This window comes from Enhydra lutris, unplaced genomic scaffold (assembly GCF_002288905.1).
Source record: "Enhydra lutris kenyoni isolate GAN:26980312 unplaced genomic scaffold, ASM228890v2 scaffoldscaffold66, whole genome shotgun sequence".
Lineage (NCBI taxonomy): Eukaryota > Metazoa > Chordata > Mammalia > Carnivora > Mustelidae > Enhydra > Enhydra lutris.
Window position 1 is genome coordinate 2784272 of NW_019154150.1, and position 19951 is coordinate 2804222.

Here is a 19951-nt window from a genome sequence, read left to right on the forward strand (position 1 = left end):
TGAGATGATCCAGGGACCCAGAGGGCCCAGGAGAGGACATACTAGCTGTCCCAGCTATTTCTCCACATAACAAGGGTCCCTGAAACCCCCGAGGAATTTCCTTACAATTTGGAGGTTCCTAAAGTAAGAAATGGTGCCCAGTCGTCACTGGGGTAGTCCCGAGTGGTAGGAAGTGGACAGATGGTCAAGAGGCCCGTGGCTAGTAGAGAACACCCAGCCCCAGCACCTCAAGGAGCTTATGTTGGTGTGGTCAGTGCTCCTGGGGTCCTGAGGGGCCAGAGCAGCTGTAAAAAGTGATTTTAAACACAGCAGAGGAGCCACACCCAACGAACACATGCTGGCTGCACAAGACCCCGCGTAAGAAGGAAACCAGTCGGATCCCCCCCCATTCCCTGTGTGCTCTCAGCAGGAAGGAGGGAGCTGACAGCTGAGCAGAGCCCAGAGCAGGTGAGGGCTCTGGCAGAGAGGGAGGCAGATCGGGAGGGCCTGTGAATGCTGGCGAGACCCTCCTGTACACAGGATAGCAGGAAATGAGAGTCTAGAGAGGCGGTATGACCAGCTTCATGTTCCAGAAGCCTCTCTAGACCAAAGAATGGACCCCAGGCAGGAATGGCAGGTCCAAGGGAGGATGACAAGCTGGGACACAGACTGAGGGACAGTGGCATTGGAGCCAGAGGAGGGAAGACAGGTGGAGAGAAGCAGGCCTGTCCAAGATGTGTTGGGGAGGCCGGGATGACAGACTGGAGGCTGGAGGGGGCCAAGGGAGCAAGGGTGGGAGGATTCCAGGCTGATGCTCCTGTTGTGGCCTAGCAACAGGGTGGACCGAGAACCAGTTCAGTGGGACAGGGACACTGGGGAGTTTCAGGAGAAAGACCAGAGTTTGGTCTGGGTGGGCCCCGTGTGATCAGGGTTATTCCTTCTTTTCCCCACCAGGGACGAAGGAAGAGTCACTGGGAAGATGAGGTCTGAGAGCTGTCTTCCTCCTCTTTCCTGATGCCCAGACTGAAGGACAGGTTGGAGGGAAGCGAGGTTCAGTGCTCTTTCCTGGTGGGGCCTGGGGAGCAGGTGTGGCCCTGATGTTAGGAGCTAGAATTGCTGGGGACGGCAGAGGTGGGCTTGTCTCACCATCCCTAAAATGTGTGGCTGGGGCACCTGGGTGGCTCAGACAGTTGAGCGTCTGCCTTCGGCTCAGGTCATGATCCCGGAGTCCCCGGATCGAACCCCGCACCTATCTCCCTGCTCAGCGGAGAGTCTGCTTCTCCTTCTTGGCTCCCAAGCCAAGCGGCTCCCCCTGCTTGGGCTCTCTTTCAAATAAGTAAATAAAATCTTTAAAAGAAAATGTGTGGCTGAAGAAGCAACTCATCCCCTCCTGACCAAGAATGGGGTGGGGTTGGGGGGCCTGGGGCTGAGGAGAGGGCAGCAGCCCCAGTGAGGAGCCTCTTTAGGGATAAAAAGGGGGCAGAGTAACAGCCAGAGACAAGAGGGGAGGTTGGTTTGTCCTCGATAGCAGCAGGGACCAGAGGGAGAGGGGCCGAGCCAAACACCAGATAGGGACCCACAGACCCGGGCTCCCAGCATCTGTATACAAAGCCACACCCACTCCAGGCCTGAGATGCAAGAGACCCTCCCAGAAAGGGGCCTGAGGAAGCCCAGAATATGCTGGGAAAGACCCAAGTGACTGGCTAGCCTGCACTGAGGAGGAGCCCCTTTTCCACAACGGTCCAAAGGAGGGCTCTAGAAGGAAAACAGGTTTGGTTCCAGGAAACCGTACCACTTTGTATCCATGAACTTGGGGGCTGTGACATGGGCACACCATGCAGGTTCAGAGCACCCTTTATGGAATTCATGCTCAAAAATTCCAAGGAGTGTTCTCAAAAACTGACAGTGATGGAGGAGGCCATTTTGCATGATACTAAAACCAGGAAATATTTAAATTTAAAAATTAAATATCTAGTTAAAAAATAAAAAATAAAAATCGGCATGTTCAAGATCAAAAGGCAAACCACAAAATGAGTGGGATTATTTCCAACATATGGTGGGCAAGGGCCAATAATCTGTCTAACAAAGTGCCTACTAGTCAATAGTGAGAAAATAGGAACCCATCAATAAAAACGGGCCAAGGGCAGCTACAAGCAAGTCACAGAATAAGTTATTGCTTGTCATTTATCCTTCACCAGCTGTTTAGATGTTTGAAAAGTCAAATTTTGAAAAGAACGGAACTTTTACTTTTACGACTAATTTGATAAAGAATAAAGTCTTGTGGGATGTGGCTCAGTTGGTTAAGCGTCTGCCTTTGGTTCAGGTTGTGATCCCGGGGTCCTGGGATAGAGTCCCGCATCGGGCTCCCTGCTGAGTGGGGAGCCTGCTTCTCCCTCTGCCTGCCCCTCCCCCTGCTTGTGCGCATGCATGCATGCTCTCCCTCGCTCTCTGTGTCAAATAAATAAATAAAATCTTTAAAAAAAAAGAGTAAATGAAGCCTAGAGATGGCATTTTAAAGGCTATGGAGAAAAGCTCCTGCTGTTTTGTTGTTAAAAGAGCACACACTACTCTTTGGGGTTCGATATAGTGATAACCATCAAAACATAAAATCCTGACTTGCAAATTCCCCTTCTCTGATCCAGACACCAGGCATGCCTCAGGTGAGATTTCAGATTAACCTGACCTGGGCCTCCCGGGTGCGCGTGGAGGCAAAGTTCTTAGGATCCTGGTCTCCAGAGAAGACTCTTTAGGGAATCACACCCATCTGGGACCCAACCCCTTTCTCTGAAGAGGCCCAGACCCCAGGAAAGATTGACCCTCCTGCACCCGGTACCCATCAGGCTAATTTGTTCTTCATCACAACATAGTTACTTGATTTTCCTAGAATATTTCCTTCCAGTGAAGTCTCCAGTGAAGTCTCAAGTTTGGCACCCAAAAGGCGGGGTTTACATTCTTTGGTGGTTAGGGAGACAATATGTGTGCTTTTTACTGATTGGATGTCTCCACCTGGCCTGACTCATCCTTGTATTCTGGGCTTTGTTATCAGGAACTGGCCGACCTGGCCTTGTATACAGTGGCTGAAATGATCTCTGAAGAGGTGTTAGGTTCTGCAGGCAGCACTGCAGCCCCAGGTCCCAGGTCCCAGGTCCCAGGTCCCACCCAGGTCAGGCTCTCTCTGTTCCACCGATGTATGGATGCCCTGCCCCAGCTCAGAGTAGGAGGCCGTTCCTGAGCACTCTGGCTCCTTCCCACTCTTCTGCTCTTTTATAGAAATATGTGCCATTGGGGGTGGGACTGGGCTTCAGGAGTTCCTATCAGATGGACTCCCTCCATGTGATTCAATCATAGGAGTGTGAATGCATTCAAGGGTGGGTTGATTGGGTCATTTGCTTATCTCAGAAGCAGAAGGCAGAGCTAAACTGAATTAGGGGCAGGGTGTTACCAGAGTGTGAAAATGCCCTCTTCCTAGTGTTAGGTTCGTTATTAAACGAAACGAGACTGAGACAAAGTGAAAGTTATTGAAAGCTTTATTTTATGACAAGTATTAGAAGTCAGACTGATCGGCCAGGGGAACGAGACTGAGACAAAGTGAAAGTTATTGAAAGCTTTATTTTATGCCAAGCATTAGAAGTCAGACTGACCGGCCAGGGCCGTCTCCGAAGAGGGCGACCCCTCCCAGCCTCACAGACTAACTTTTATAGAGCAAAAGCCTGGCCACACATAGATGGCCAAGGAGATTGTAACATTGCATAGTCATGTTAGGCCACACGCAGGTGACCAATTGAATTACAATTTACCCACTTTTAGTAGCTGTTTGAGCTAACCTATTAGTCAGAATTGGCGCTCAAGTTTGGCACCCAAAAGGCGGGGTTTACATTCTTTGGTGGTTAGGGAGACAATATGTGTGCTTTTTACTGATTGGATGTCTCCACCTGGCCTGACTCGTCCTTGTATTCTGGGCTCTGTTATCAGGAACTGGCCGACCTGGCCTTGTATTCTGGGCTCTGTTCTTAGGAACTGGCTGACCATATTTTACTGGTTTCCCAGACTTGCTTCCAAGTAAGTTTCTCTGGTGGGGGGAAGGCGGGGTGCAGGGTCAGTTTACATTTTACTGCACAAACAACAAAATGGCTTTTTAACCAAGATGGAGTCGCTCTGGCTAAATAGATCCCTACACCTAGAGAAGTGATCAGCGAGGTCGTAGCCTTTAGCTGAGTCTGAGCGGCCTCAGCCTTGTGGAGGGAGGAAGAGCCACAGGGACAAGGAACAGAGGATGTAAAGGTCCAGGGGGCCTGCCACAAAGGCTGGAACAGAGCCCACTTTGGGGGAAAGCTAGAGCCAGACAGCTGTACCTTCCAGGGCCTCGTTCTCCTGGCTAGAGATGTGGGTGTCTCCATGCAGCAGCCGTGGGATCCATGGCAGATTTTTAATTAGAAGTTACTGTGTGTTGAGCAGGGGTCACTCCTGCCTTTGACCGGTCTGAATGCAAACATTCTGAGTATGCATGCCTGGTTAGGTACAATCATTTAGATATATACATAATAATCCCCAGAATTTCCCAGGTTTCGTGAACGTTCACTCTGTGGCAGGCTCTGTTCTATGCACTTCATGTGTGTTCACTATTGTTAAAAGAAAACCACAGGCCCCCAAAACGCCATCACTTAGGTGAAGCCTGAAAACTAAGACTTGAAACCCAACCTTTTCAACCCCCCAGGAATGTAATCGTTAACTAGCCAGCCAGGAATTTTCTGGTCAGGACCTAAAAAGGTCATCTGTCACTTCGGCCCTCTTCTATCCCCCAAAGGAAGAGGTGGTAGCCCACCTAGGAAAACCCCTTCATTCACAACTGATGTTGCCCTCACCTGAAATAATCCCTTTTTCTGTTTATGACTTCTTTGTTCTATCTTTAAAAAACTTCCCCTTCCTGTGGCTCCTCAGAGCTCCCCTCTACTTGCTAGATGGGATACTGCTCAACTCAGGAGTCATTTCAAAAAGCCAATTAGATCTTCAGATTTACTTGTTTGAGTCTTGGTTTTTTTTTAAACCCTCTTTTAATCTTCATGTCACCTGGTGACACCTACCATTAGTACAACCACCAGGATCCAGAAAATCCAACTGTTTAAAATGTGAGGCTGCATTTTCTCATGGGGTTAATATAAATTCCAGAAGTTCATGAGAAGCTCCAAAATAAACATGGCTATACACACACACACACACACACACACACACACATAGATGTGTGTGTCTTATATATATATATATATAAGATAGATATATATATATATCTAAGATAGATAGATAGATAGATAGATATATGAGACACACAAATGATCCTCCCAAGTGGTCAGAAGCAGTGGATATAGGTAGTAACACCTGTAACCAAGGAGTTGGGCTGAGCATAGCCCAGGTGTTCTCTGTTAGGAATGGTGCTAACACTTACTGGGCTGCTGGTTCTAGCACTTTCCCCGTTTTGCAGGGGAGGCCACATCACTAGTAATGGGATAGAACTGCTCCAATTTCTGTGCTTCTAGTTGCAACATCATAGGGCTAGCATGCATACAAAAACATATAAGGGTAAACTTTTTACATGTCCTGTCAAAACCCTTTATATCCTGCACAAAATGCCACAGCGCATGTCAGGCAGCCCTCCCTCAGAGCCCTGGCTCCCTGTGGGTCCTCATGCCATTGCCCCTTCCCTGTCCTGTGTGTTGAGCAGGGGTCAGTCCTGCCTTTGACTGGTCTGAATGCAAATATTCTGAGTTACATGCCCGGTTATCCCATTCCCTGCCCTTTGAAGACCCAGAAATGGCAAAGACTCCCCACTGTTCATAGTCCCTGGGCACTTTACCATCCCTTCTTGGTTTCCTTACCTCCTTCCAGGCTGCTGAAAATAGTGCATTCATTAAACATTTAATATTCCTTAATGAACCATTTGAATGTTTCACACCAGAACCTTGACTGATGCACTTCCCTTGGTTCTTCAGAATGATTTTCCCTTTGATTATATTTTGTCTGATACCTCCATTATCATACATGCTTTCATTGAGTCATCAGTATTACCAGCCAGTATTTATCTTTCAATAAATCATCTTATCCATTCCTCATTGTTACTTTAAATTAACAAATCAAAAGCTATGTTCTCCCTCCAAGAATATAAGATTATTTGTATCATTTTTGTATTATTCTCTCATATATCCTAACATCCTAGTTTGATGTTTGGAATCTTAGTTTGATCCTGATATTTAATTTTTTAAATCAATGCTATTTACATTTAACAATATCTTTCACTAACGATTCTTTTCACTCCTGCTTTATGACCTACAGAGTTTCTTTCTAGATTCATTTCCTTTTACATTTTTATTTTATAATTTCTATAATATATTATTCACTTAACTCTATGATTTCTATTCTCTAATTGATTCTATAAAGACCCATACATGGTAAAATTTGGGAAGTTTTTATATATGAAAACCTACCAGTTTTTAATTTTTTTTAAAGATTTTTTTTATTTATTTGACAGAGATCACAAGTAGGCAGAGAGGCAGGGAGAGAGAGAGGAAGGGAAGCAGGCTCCCTGCTGAGCAGAGAGCCCGACGTGGGGCTCGATCCCAGGACCCTGGGATCATGACCTGAGCCGAAGGCAGAGGCTTTAACCGGCTGAGCCACCCAGGCACCCACCAGTTTTTTAAATGTATAGTTTGGCTGGGTATAAAATTCTAGATCCAGAGTTACTTGGTCTTAGCAATTTGAAAATATTGTTTTGTTTTGTTTTGTTTTTTAAAGATTTTATTTATTTATTTGACAGACAGAGATCACAAGTAGGCAGAAAGGCAGGCAGAGAGAGAGAGAGGAGGAAGCAGGCTTGCCGCTGAGCAGAGAGCCCAACGCAGGGCTCGATCCCAGGACCCTGAGATCATGACCTGAGCTGAAGGCAGAGGCGTTAACTCACTGAGCCACCCAGGCGCCCCCTGAAAATATTGTTTAATTAACTTCTTGCTTCCACTTTTGCAGCTGAGATTTGTGATTTTTATCAGAAGCTCTTTCCTTACAAATTGTGCCTCTCCCTCCTAATGAATAGGATTGTTTCTTCATCCCTTCATGTTTTGGCAAGTCATTAGAATGTAACTATGATTCATTTCTGTTTCATTGTGGTTTGCTTGGCTACACACTTGGTGCAATCTTTCTATTTGAAATTTAATTTCTTTCTTCAGTTTTAAACATCTTTAACATTCATGATGTTGATTAATGAGCCATCAGTATCACCAAGAAAATCTATTTCTGAAACTTCTAGTGGGATTATGCTGGAAATAGCCAAGACCAACTTACATAAGAATAAAGTTGGAGAACTTACACTATCAGGTTTTAAAAATCAACTATAAAGCTATAGCAAAAAAAGCCAGCATAGTATTTATGTAAGACTAAACATATAGGTTGATAAAACAAAATATTGAGTCCATAAACAGAACCTCTTGTGATTTTCAACAAAAATGCCAATGATCCAATATATACATGAAATAATTTCAATCAATGGTGCTGGGGCACATGGATGTTCATATCAGAAATAGATAACCCATGTATCATGCCATATACAAAATTAGCTTGAAAGGAGTCATAGACCTAATTTCAAACATAAAATAATAAAGTTTCCAAAAAACAAAAAGAGTGTTTATTTCTTAGTTTTGATAAAGTTACTGTAGTTATGTAAGATATTAAAATTAGAGGAAGCTGAGTGAAGAGTTTAGGTAAATTCTAAATTTTTTGCAACTTTTCTGTAAATACAAAGTTATCTTAAAAATAAAAAGTAAAAAATAGGACATAGCTTCATAACTTTGGGATATGCAAAGATTAAGTAATAAGCAAAAAATTACCATTTGAAAAAGAAAATATTGTTAAACTCAACTTCATTAAAATTAATAACTGTTCATCAGAAGACACCATAAAGAGAATGAAGAGACATACTACAGATGGAGCAAGATGTTTGTAATATACATATCCAGCCTGTTGGTTGCAGAATTCATAAAGAATTACTACAAATCAGGGGCGCCTGGGTGTTCAGTGGGTTAAAGCCTCTGCCTTCAGCTCAGGTCATGATCCCAGGGTCCTGGGATGGAGCCCCACATCAGGCTCTCTGCTCAGAGGGGAGCTTGCTTCCCCCACTCTGTCTCTGCCTGCCTCTCTGCCTACTTGTGATTTCTGTCTGTCAAATAAACAAATAAAATCTTAAAAAAAAAGAATTTCTACAAATCAATAGGAAAAAGACATACAGCTTAATTTAGAAATGGGTTTGACTTGATAAAAAGAATATCCAACTGACCATTAGGCACATGAACATATGGTCAATATCATTAGTCATCAGGGAAATGCAACTTAAATAAGATAGCACTACACACCTGCTGAAATGGCTAACATCAAAAAGAGTGACATTATTTGGTGCTGTTAGGTGTGTGGAGGAACTGGAACTTCAAAAACTGATGGTGAGCCTTTAAATTGAAATAATACTTTGGAAAACTTGTTGCCAGTACTCTATAATCCAGAAATCATGCTTCTAGGTCTATATATCAGGGGGAAAAGATAACTGCATGAGTCCACAAAAGATATGTACAAGAATGTTTATAGCTTATGTTTATAGTTTAAGATTAGTTTATCATTATGTTTACAGTTTAAGAATATTTATCCACAAAAGATAAAATTGTAAAAAACCCTCAAATATCTGTCAATAGTAAAATGCATAAATAAAAACCAGATATAAAGAAGTTCATTCTATATCATTTCAGTTATATAAAATTATTATATAAAATATCATATAAAATAAAGTAGAAGTTAGGATAGAAGTTACTCTCAGGATGACTATGGGGATTTTGATAGGAAGGGGCATATGGGAAACTCCCAAAGGCTGGGGACAATAACCACCTGAGCTGTGGTTACATGTGCATCTAAATATATAAAATTCATTGATATAGGAGTCCCAGAGAGAGAGGAGAGCAAAAAAGGAGTAGAAAAAAAATATGTGAATAATGGTTGAAAACTTAACAATCTGATGAAAAACAACTCCATATCCAAAAAGTTCAATGAAGCCCAAGTTGAATAAATTCAAAGAGATCCACACTTAGATAAATTATAATCGAGCTATTAAAAGTCAAAACCAAAGAGAAAAAAAAATCTTGAAAGTGGCAAAAGAAAAGTAACTCATTACGTACAAGAGATCCTCAATTAGATTAACAGAAATAATGAAAACAATGACATGAGATATTCAAAGTTCTGGGGTGAGAAAAAGGACTACCAATCAAGAATTCTATGTCCAACAAAACTATCCTTCAATATACAAAAAAAGTAATTCATTGCTAGAAGACCTGCCCTACAAGAAATACTAAAGAGAGTCCTTCAGGCTGGAATGAAAGGACACTAGATAGTAACTTGAACTAGATAGGCAACAAAGAAATAAATAGCACCAGGATATGTAACTACATAGGTATATATAAAAGATAGTACAAATATATTTTTTGTTTGTAGCTTGCTCTTTCTCTTATCCATTTTGAAGAACAACACCAAATCCAATGCTTATAAATCTCTGTTGATGGGCACACATATAAATATATAATGGGTACGACAATACGATAAAGGAGGGGGAGGGAATAGAGTTTATAGAAGCAAAGTTTTATATACTGTTGAAATGAAGTTCATATTAATCCAAACTAGATTATTATAATTAAAGGTGTTAAGTGTAACTCCTGGGTAACCACTAAGAAAATCACTCCAAAAAAATGACAAGGAAATTAAAATGGTACAGTGGAGGATACATATTTAACACAAAGGAAGGCAGTAAGGGAGGACTAGAAGCAGACATAAATAGCAGACATAAATCCTACCACATTATGGGTTACAATAAATATAAATGGACTAACCATTTCAATTAAAAGGGGAAGGTTGGCAGAATCTATTTTTAAAATTTAAAAACATAATCCAACTATATTCTGTGTACAAGAGATACACTTTAGATTCAGAGACACAAATAGCTTGAAAGTAAATGGATGGAAAAATATATACTAAACAAACAATAACCAAAAGATAGTTGGAACAGCTATACTAATATCAGACAAAAGCACCTTAAGACATAAATTATTACTAGAGACAAAGAAGGACATATTATAATGATAAAAGACTCAATCCATCAAGATGATATAACAATTATAAACAGATATGCCCATAACAAGTGTCCCAAAATACATGAAGAAAAAACTGATGATATTAAAGGGAGAAATAGACAGTTCAACAATAATAGGAGGCTTTGATATCTCACTTTTAATAATAGAATAACTAGACAGAAGATCAATAAGAGAACAGAAGATGTAAGCAAAACTCAAAATCAACTAGATTTGACAGAAATCTATAGAACACTCTACAGGAGAATAGCAGAACACACTTTCTTCTCAAGTGCACATGGAACATTCTCCAAGATCAATCAGTTGTTACAGCATAAAACAAATCTCAATAAATTTAAAAGGATTGAAATCATACAATTAATGTTTTTCAACCATATTGGACTAGAAGTGGAAATCAACAGCAGAAGGAAATTTGGAAAATTCACAAATATATGGATATTAAGCAACACACTTCTAAAAAACCAGTGGGTCAAAGAAGAAATCACAAAGGAAATCAGAAAATACTTTGAGATGAATGAAAACAAAATGGGTTGCAGCAAAAGCAGTGCTCAGAAGAAAAATTTTTACCTGTATGTAAGAGCTGAAACTATAAAACTGTTAGAAGAACATATAAGTGTAAATCTGGATGACTTTGGACTTAAGCAATGATTTCTGGGATAAGACATCTAACACACAAGCAAACAGTAATAGATAGATAGATTGGACTTCATCAAAACTATTTTTTTTGCACTTCAAAGAACACCATCAAGAAAATGAAATAATCCACAGAGTGAGAGAATATATTTATAAATCATATATCTGATGAGGGACATTTATCTAGAATAGATTCATTGAAAACTACAGCTCAACAATAAAAAGCAAAAAAAAAAAAAAACCAATTTAATAATGGGCAAAGGATTTGAATAGACATCCCTCCAAAAAAGATATAAAAGTGGCCAATCACCTTCTAAAAAGATGTTCAATATCATTGGTCCTTAGGGAAAAGTAAATCAACCACAAGCATGTCCTAGCCACTGAGGATGGCTATAATAAAAAGACATTAACTAGTGCTGCTAAGGATGTGGAGAAAGTGGGACCCCTACACATTGCTGGTAGGAATGTAGAATGGTGCAGCTGCTGTGGAAGACAGTTCCCCACTTCCTCACTGAGTTAATTACAGAGTTAGCATATGACCCACTAATTCCTCTCCTAGGTTTATACCCAAGAGAAACAAAAACATCTGTCCACACAAAAGCTTATACATGTATGTTCATTGCAGCATTATTCATAGTAGCCAAAAAGTGAAACAACCTAAATGTCTACCAGTCATGAGTGGATAAATAAAATACATCCATACAATAAAATATTGTACAACCACAAAAAGGAATGAACTCTACCTGCTACAACATGGACAAATCTTGAAAATATTATCCTAAGTGAAAGAAGCCATGCATTTATATGAAATGTCCAGGGCAGACAAATCCACATAGAGACAAATTAAATTAGTGGTTTCCAGGGGCTGAGGGGAAGTGAGAAAGGAGAGGCACAGCTAATGGGTATGCAGTTTCTTTTTGCAGTGATGAAAATGTTAGGGAATTAGGTAGTGGTGATTCACAAGTACAAGCTTTAAATAGAATAAAAACCATTGAGTAGTATAGTCTAAAAAGGTGAATTATATGGCATATAAAATATATTTCAATAAAAAATTAATTGAGCTGTACACTTAACATTAATGTATTTCACTGTATATATGCCATTTTGTAGTAGAAAGTAAAAAAGGGGATATATTTAGATTAATCTAAATTAAAAGAGGAGAAAAAAGTCCATAGATACAACGATCAACTGCAATGCATCATTACTGATTGATTCTAGGGTTTTTTTTTTTTTTAGTCTATAAGATATGTTCTGAGAACATTTATGCAAATTTGAATATGGAGTAAAGTAAGTATCGATGCTATCGTGGAACTGATCACTGTTCCAGGTAAGAGAATGGTATGTGCAAACGTGAGAGAGCATCCTGATTGGTTGGAGATGCCTCCTGGTGTACTTAATATTTATGATGTATTTTTCAGTAGTTTAGCATTGTGTATGTGGAGAGAGGGACAGAGAGAGAGAAAAGGAAGGCAAATATAGCAAAACGTCAATGTTTATTGAATTCAGACAATGAAGCATGGATGTTCTTTCTACTTATTCTCATGTTTAAAGGTTTTGTTTTGTCTTGTTTTATTTTTAAGAGAGAGAGCCCATGTGAGCAGGGGGGAGAGGCAAAGGGAGGGGGAGAGAGAGAATCTTAAGCAGAGCCCAGTACGGAGCCTGATGCAGGAGTCAATCCCATGAGCCTGTTTTGTATCATGACCTGATACAAAACCAAGAGTTAGATGCTTAACCAACAAAGCCACCCAGGAACCCCTGTTGAAAGTTTTTTCATGGTAAAAGTGTTAAAAGGAGAGAGAAGAGAGAGAATCATTGTGAATGTTTGAGTTCTCCTCCATGACCAACCCTATGGAAGGTCCTGTCCTGGTTGTCATGTGTGGGTTGGGTTCCAGGCAGAGCGCTGATAGGCTCTCCATCCTGGTTGTGCCCAGTGGAGCCATGGCTCCTGGGAGAGCCTTGCAGAACTGACTCCACATCAATTACTGGAAAGCAGTGGGAAGTACTGGTCAGGCTGCTCCAGACCTGACACCTAGGAATATGGAGTGGTTGTGCTCCCACCTGTAGCTTTTGGCCATCATGGTCCATGTTCATTCAGATGAGGGCATCCATGAAAGGAAATGCAATTTTTCTAAAACCTTGTAGCCCTCATTTAGAAGTGAAAAATTCTCAATGAGCCTGGGGTCTGTTCAAAAATAGTATGCCACCCTGGAGTCATCTCTAGAGAATGGAGAAAGACTCACCAGGAGAATCAAACCTGGAAGAAAATTATGAGGAGCTGGAGGATAAACTCAATCCCAATGGAGGAATCACCTTCCCAAGAATGGGAGGTGAATGGAGACAGCCCAATGCTCAGCACGAAGGTTGGGGATGGTCCAAAACTAAGGATGATCCTACCACCAAAAGTGACTTGGCAGCACAATCATCTTCTCCTGGAGGAGAATCAGGCCCTGGAGCCGTCCCCAGCATGACCCCTCACCAATGCTTTTACTTCTGAGAGCTGTCTTCTTCCCTCCATCCTCTCTTCTGTGGATTTGAGGGAACAGTTCCTGAGAAGGACTTCTGCCCTCTGGGTCCTTCTTAAGAAGGGCCTATGGACCCTGCCTTAAAACCCCCTTTCAGTATGGCTGTCCATCTTCCTTAATACCTTGAAAATGGAAGTGAGTTCCTTCAGCTTAATTTAAACTTCAGAACCCAGAAATGCACCCACAACACTTAGGTTCCATCTTTGTTTTATACTTGTTTTTACAAGGAATCTCGAGCTGTCATTAGTATTTTAAGAAGCAGCCTGGATGTAGTGGCTCAGAGCTGGAGGGACTGAAGCATTGGGGAGGAAGGGTCCCCTGGGGTAAGAAAATACACCAGAGGCCGGGGGCCAGATGCTGGCTTCCCATTCGGGAAGCAAAGCTGGAGAAGTCTCAAGGCCAGATTGAAGGTGCTGTGGCAGCTGGAGGGAGATACCCCATCAGGAGAAGATAGCCAAAGGGCACCTACATGTGTGTTCAAGGGGCTGGGCAGGCATGCAGTGGGCACCTAATGTGGGGTCAGTGACTCAGGAAGCATCCCCATGACAAAGCTGGTTACATGTTGAATTCCCCGGCAGACTGAAGGTTTACCATGGGGACTGGGGCTGCTGCATGTCTGTGGGGTTTCTTTGAGGGCTGAGAGAGATGGAAAATCTGGAAAGATGTTTTGCTCACTAACAAAGAAAATAGAAGTTTAAAAAGAAAAGGAAGATTCACTTTAACCAATTAATTTGGTAAGTCATAAAAGTTTGATCCCACCTGTTGATTCACAAGCTGGGGAGATAAATGCTTTTCAGTGCATTATTGGGGCATAAAGGGGAGCTTGGAGAAAACTTGGTGAAACACCCCAACCCTCAAATTCATAGGCCAGGGTAGGAGGGGGGGAGGCAAGAAGCCAGGATACCAGACTTACCTACACAAGAGTCTCTGAGGACATTGCAGACCATTTATAGGATGGGGTCTCCAGGGCAGGAGTCTTCGTGGTCCTTGTAGCTGCCTGGGTGGGAGCAGATGCAAGGGGAGGGCTGAGCAGGTAGCCAAGAGGGGAAGGGAGGAGAGGGCAATCTTGCAAGGGGCATGTGGAAAGGGAACTGTTGAGCAAAGAGGAGACAGCCGGGGATCAGGGCTGTGGGAGGGAAGGGCCAGTGGCCCTCTGTCCAGAGTAGATTACCCCCATTCCATCCAAACAGGATCTCACATCCGACACCATCAGACAAGATGGGTTCTGATGCCTGATATCCTAGGATGTCCTTTTTTGGCTCTGTGTTTGGAAGGATTGGCCTTGAACATTCCAGGACAGAGAGGTGGCAACCACTGGGGCTTTGTGAGCTCTAAGCAGCAATGGCCTCTGCCCTACCTTGTTGCTCTCACCTAGGGATAGAGGGGCCCAGACATACCAGGCAGAAATGAGACAGGTGTGTGTCTGGGGGAAGGTGCTTTGACCAGGTGTGATGTAAAGGAGAATATAGTTTCAGAGTCCACTATCAAATGGTGTACCTCCCCTAACTTATTCACAGCCAAGAAGCTGGTTGTTCATCCAATAATCTGTTTATCCCAGAAACAGAGGTACAGACAGAATTATGTTGGATGCTGGCAAGGAAAGAGTCCAGGATATGTAATTGATCTAGTTACCAGAGGTCAGGGAAAGATGACCAACCAGGGGACTTTGAGCTGGGTGTGAAGGAGGAGTAGGAGTCAACCTTACTAGTAGAAGGGGTCAAGCAGTGAGGGCCTTATGGGCAGAGGGAAGCCCATTTACCAACACCCCAGGATTGGAGCAGACCTTTTTTTTTTTTTTTTAAGATTTATTTATTTATTTGAGAGAGAGAGAAGAGAACATGAGTTGGGGTGGGGGGAGCAGGAGGCAGAGGGAGAGAATATCAAGGAGACTCCACTGCAGGGCTCCATCTCACAACCCCGAGGTCATGACCTGAGCAGAAACCAAGAGTCAGATGCTTAACTGAGCTACCCAGACACCCCAGAAGACCTCTTCCAGGAGTCCACAGGACCAGTATGAATGGAGCCGGAAGCTAGATGTGTGGAGCCGGACCAGCAGGATGCTGACCTCTCAGACCCTCTGGCTGATTGCTGTTCTGCAAGGAAGCAGTCACTGCAGAGTTTTGAGAAGGGGGTGATGAGCTCAGCAGGCTATGTCTTGGGCCTGAAGTTTATACAATTTGGGGGCCACTCCCCTAAAAATCCTTCAAATTTAGGAATGTAAAATTGCTAGCCACACCCACTGACCCTGGGCCTGGGAAGGGGCTTTGCCCTGACCTAGGACTCCATTTCATGCTCACTACCCCTGGGAAGTAGGTGCTGCCATGACAATTCCCCCTCCCAGCAGGACTAAACCAGAGGGATCAAGGAAATAACCTTATTATTTGTTAGAACACATGGGCTGCCACTCTTGTGAGGCTAATTCCTAAAATATATATTTTCAGACTTCTCTCATGTCCCCAAAGCCCAAAAGTAAATAGTTGCTTGCACTGTGAAAAAGCTGAAAGGCACAAAGGGCAGGGACAGTCCCTTCTTGCCCTAGTCCCACCCTCAGAGGTCCACAAGACAGCCTCCATGTTGGGGAGACACATGAGACCAGCAGAGTCAGGAGTCCATCTCCCATCTCCCTAGCCCTACATGTGCATTTGAGCTGGCTCCAGGGTTACTGTCTCATTTCAGACCAGGGATTACAGCCTTTGGCTCTGACCTCCCGGGGCTCACCACTGGTCTGCAGGGCTTGCGTGTGTGCTAATACCTTCAGTCTTGAAAAATGGAAGCTTTCATCCTTTCTTTCTTGTTTTTTACTTGATCTGTCACTTCCTGAGAAGGGTGTGTTGTCAAATCCCCCATATTTATGGATTTATTTAAATATTTTGAAGCTTCTTTTTTATTTAGGCCAATAGAGGTGATGTTTTTTCTTGGTGGAATGTGTCTTTTATCAAAATTAAGTACACTTCTTTGTTCTTGTTAACACTTTCACCCTCAATTATATCTTCCCACATAACTTGGTTACACTTTTCTTTCTGTCTACATTTGTCTATTATATGTTTTGTATAGTTGTCTTTTTCCCATTTTTCTTTATTCCATTTTGGGTACATCTTTTGTAAATAAAGCATAGCTTGATTTTGTGTTTTAATCCAGTTTGAGAGGCCCTATCTTTTAATAGATTAATATAATCCATTTGCATTTATTCATCCTAGTTTAATTTTTCTATTTATTACTTTTACCCATCCTCACATTTGTCCCATCCTCACATTCCTCACTTAATGCCTTTTGTTCCATGTTTCCTTTCTACTACCTTGAAAGTCATACCTGTTATTTCTGTTCTTCTAGTCATTATCTTTAAATTAACACAATAAATATGTATTATTGAAATTCTGGTGTTAACTGACATCTGTACTCTTTCTCCCAAAATATACTAGTCTTTCAAAATCCTTTCATTTACTCCTTCTCACCAGCTCCAGTGTTATCATTAGAAACTTCCATCTAATTAGTAATAGCTTGCTTTATTATTTTCATTGATACTATTTGATCATATCATGAAGATTTCCGACATTCTCACTATCTCAGTGTGAACCTTTATGAGAGAGCCATGTGGATTTTCCCACTTCTCCTCATAGTTCTATTAGTTTTGCTTTATAGATTTTCAAGTTTGTTATTGCATATGCTAAGAGCTGTGCTCATGATATGTCTTCAGTGGCTGTTCCTTTCATGTATGAAATGTATATCTCAGTGATGATTTTCTACTTGCACTCCAAAGCCCCCTTTTCTGTCCTGCTTTGTACCCCAGAGGCTGGCCTTGGATGGACTGCAGCTTCTGATCCTGCCCTCTCTGGCTTCCAAGAGACCAGTGAATGGGAGGGGAATGAGTTCAAGTTCCAGGTTCACCCACCACCCACTCTCTCCCTGAAGGGCTGTGGGATGGCCAAAGCTGCAATTCTTATCAAAGACTGCAGCCAATGCACCCTCTTACAGCCACAACTTCCCTGGGTCCTGAGAACATCACCCTCTCCCCATCCTCTGGAGTCCTTTGGTGTCTCACCATCTCTTGCTGGTTCCTTTAGCCCACCAATACCTCTGTAAATAAACTTATATTGCACTAATCTCTCTTCTGTTAACCCTTCAAGTGTTTCCTTCCAGAACATGACTGATCCATTATCTTTGTGTCTTTAAAATGGTTTTTGCCTTACATTTTTTGTCCTATACTACTATTATACCACCCTTCTTGTGTGTTAATGTTTATCTGTCAGTCTTTATCTTTTAATAGACATGTTTAATCCATTCACATTTGCTACCCTTAACTGAGTGACTCAATACCATTATTCTTCCTCAACAGACTATTTTCTTGGCATCATTTTACCCCTCTCTGCTCTTTTCATATATCCCAAACTATTTTCAATCAATATTTCTGTAAACCTTTAACATATGTCTCTGCTCACCTCTGCTTCTTGTCTTTCACAGCTTCCTTCTGGATTTTTTGTCATTACTCCAGTACCTGCTTTATTAATTTTTTTCAGTGAGATCTGTGAGTGTGGCAAATGTCTTAGAATACTTTTATATACAAAAACACATTCACCTCATTGTCAGCCTTTGCTGATGGTGTGACTAGGTATAGAAAGCTAGGTGCAGAGTTACTGTGTCTTAGCACTTGAAGGACACCATTCTTTAACTTCTTCCCTTCACTTTTGCAGATTTCATTTGAATCTCATTCTCTGTAGATAGTCCATGTATTTTACTGATAACTGTCAGGGTTGAGTTGTTAATCCTTGGTGCAATGAAATTTTACCATTATGTGTCTAGTTCTTTGTTTTGCAGTGATCTGCTCTTTTCTACACTGGTGTGTTTTCAGTTCAAAGATAAATTTATCTCTTTGGTTCAACAGGTTCTCCATCTTATGTTTTTTTAATATTGCTTCCTGTCTAGTCTTTCTTTCCTTCCGTTCAGGAGTCCCTACTAGCTAGATATTAAAACTTCTAGATTCAATGTCTCCTAACTGTTCTTTCAAACTTTCCATCTATTTCATTCCGTTGTGCTGCATTGTTCTGCAGTATGACCCATCTATTAGTCTTTCACATGAAATATTATATACTCCATTTCCACAACCTCTATTTTTTTTTCCATATCCTCTGCCTTTGTTTTATAGATAAAGTAGTAGTCCTTATCTCTCTAGTGGTGTTACTGATAGTGTTTGATGGGTGTTTTTTAATGACAGCTTTTAGAAATTCCTAAAGATTAGTCTCTTAGCTCCTCTTCAAGTGGGGGTTAAGGATGGCATCAGAATCTCCCAAAGAGCTTCTGACCCCTGCTTGCATTTCTCTGTTCTGGCCAAAACCCCTTACCCTCCCAGGGGGCAGTTCTCTCCATTTGGAATATTCCTCACAGTTTCAGGGCCATTGTGGAGTCTCCTGCTTATTTGCAAGAGGGACGGTCCTTTTTCTTCTAAATTGTTGGATATTTTCATTATCAGTATGGATATAGCACAAGAAAAGGCAACTCTAGCCTTTGGTCGTCCATTGTCCTGAACCAAGACTCTCTGCCCTGCTTTTAATCCTTTCTATGTAAGTCTCTATGAAATTCTTTGCTATTTTATGCTTTCTGTTGCTATTGGGAATGGGACATTTCTCCATAGCATCATTGTTACATGTTGGATTTTCCAGGAAGCTGGCTTCTGGGACCACTACCATGGAAGAGAGAGGAATGAAGAAAGAGGAGGCAGAGAGAGGGCAAGCTGTGATGTTGGCCCCATGGGGAGCCCATCAGAACTGTCTTGGTGACTTTGGTCCCTGCCTCCCTCAGTCATTGGATGTGTGCAGCCTTGGATAGGATGTGTTTTTGATTGGATGGCTCTTTGCCTCAGATGCCATCCCTGAGGGGCTCTCATCTGAAGGCTATCTGCTGACTGCACTTCCAGCAGAAGGTGCAACAGTTCTTCTATGAAGGAGGCTCTGGGTGACACTGTTTTTTAACTGGCTTTTTATATTTATAGGGGGGTTATTTACAGGTGGATATTTAACCTTCGTTCAGCTACCTTACAGAAGTCCCTTAAACTGTAATGAACTTTTTATTTATTCAGGGAGATGTAATTGTACACACATTAATTAATGACAACTTTACCCGCTTGTTTACAAGAGTTATACCTCCCATTGCAGTTTCTTATGTTACTGCATTAGCCAGAATTTACCCCAAAATAACCGTTTATAAAAATGGTTATATAGAGACTGGAGGTGGGGTGGGAGAAGTGGGTGAAGGATGTCAAAAGGTACTAACCTCCAGTTATAAAATAAATAATTCATGGGGATGTAATGTTCAGCAAGGTGGAAATAGTTAATAATACTGTGTTGTGTACTTGCAAGTTGCTCAGAGAGTAAACCTGAAAAGTTCTCATCACGAGAAAAAAAAATTTTTGTAACTATTTAAGGTGATGGATGGTGATCATTTTGAAATGTATATAAATATGGAATCACGTTGTATACCTGCAACTAATATGATATTATATGTCAATTATACCTCAAGAAAAATAAATTAAGACATAAATGGTCATAACTGAGAGCTCTGTTTTACTCTTGATTGCCCATGAGAATCTTGTATTAGCTATTGCCTTGAAATGTTTCCTCTCACCATTTAAGGAAAACTCCTTTCAAGCCACATAAAAGTTCAGTA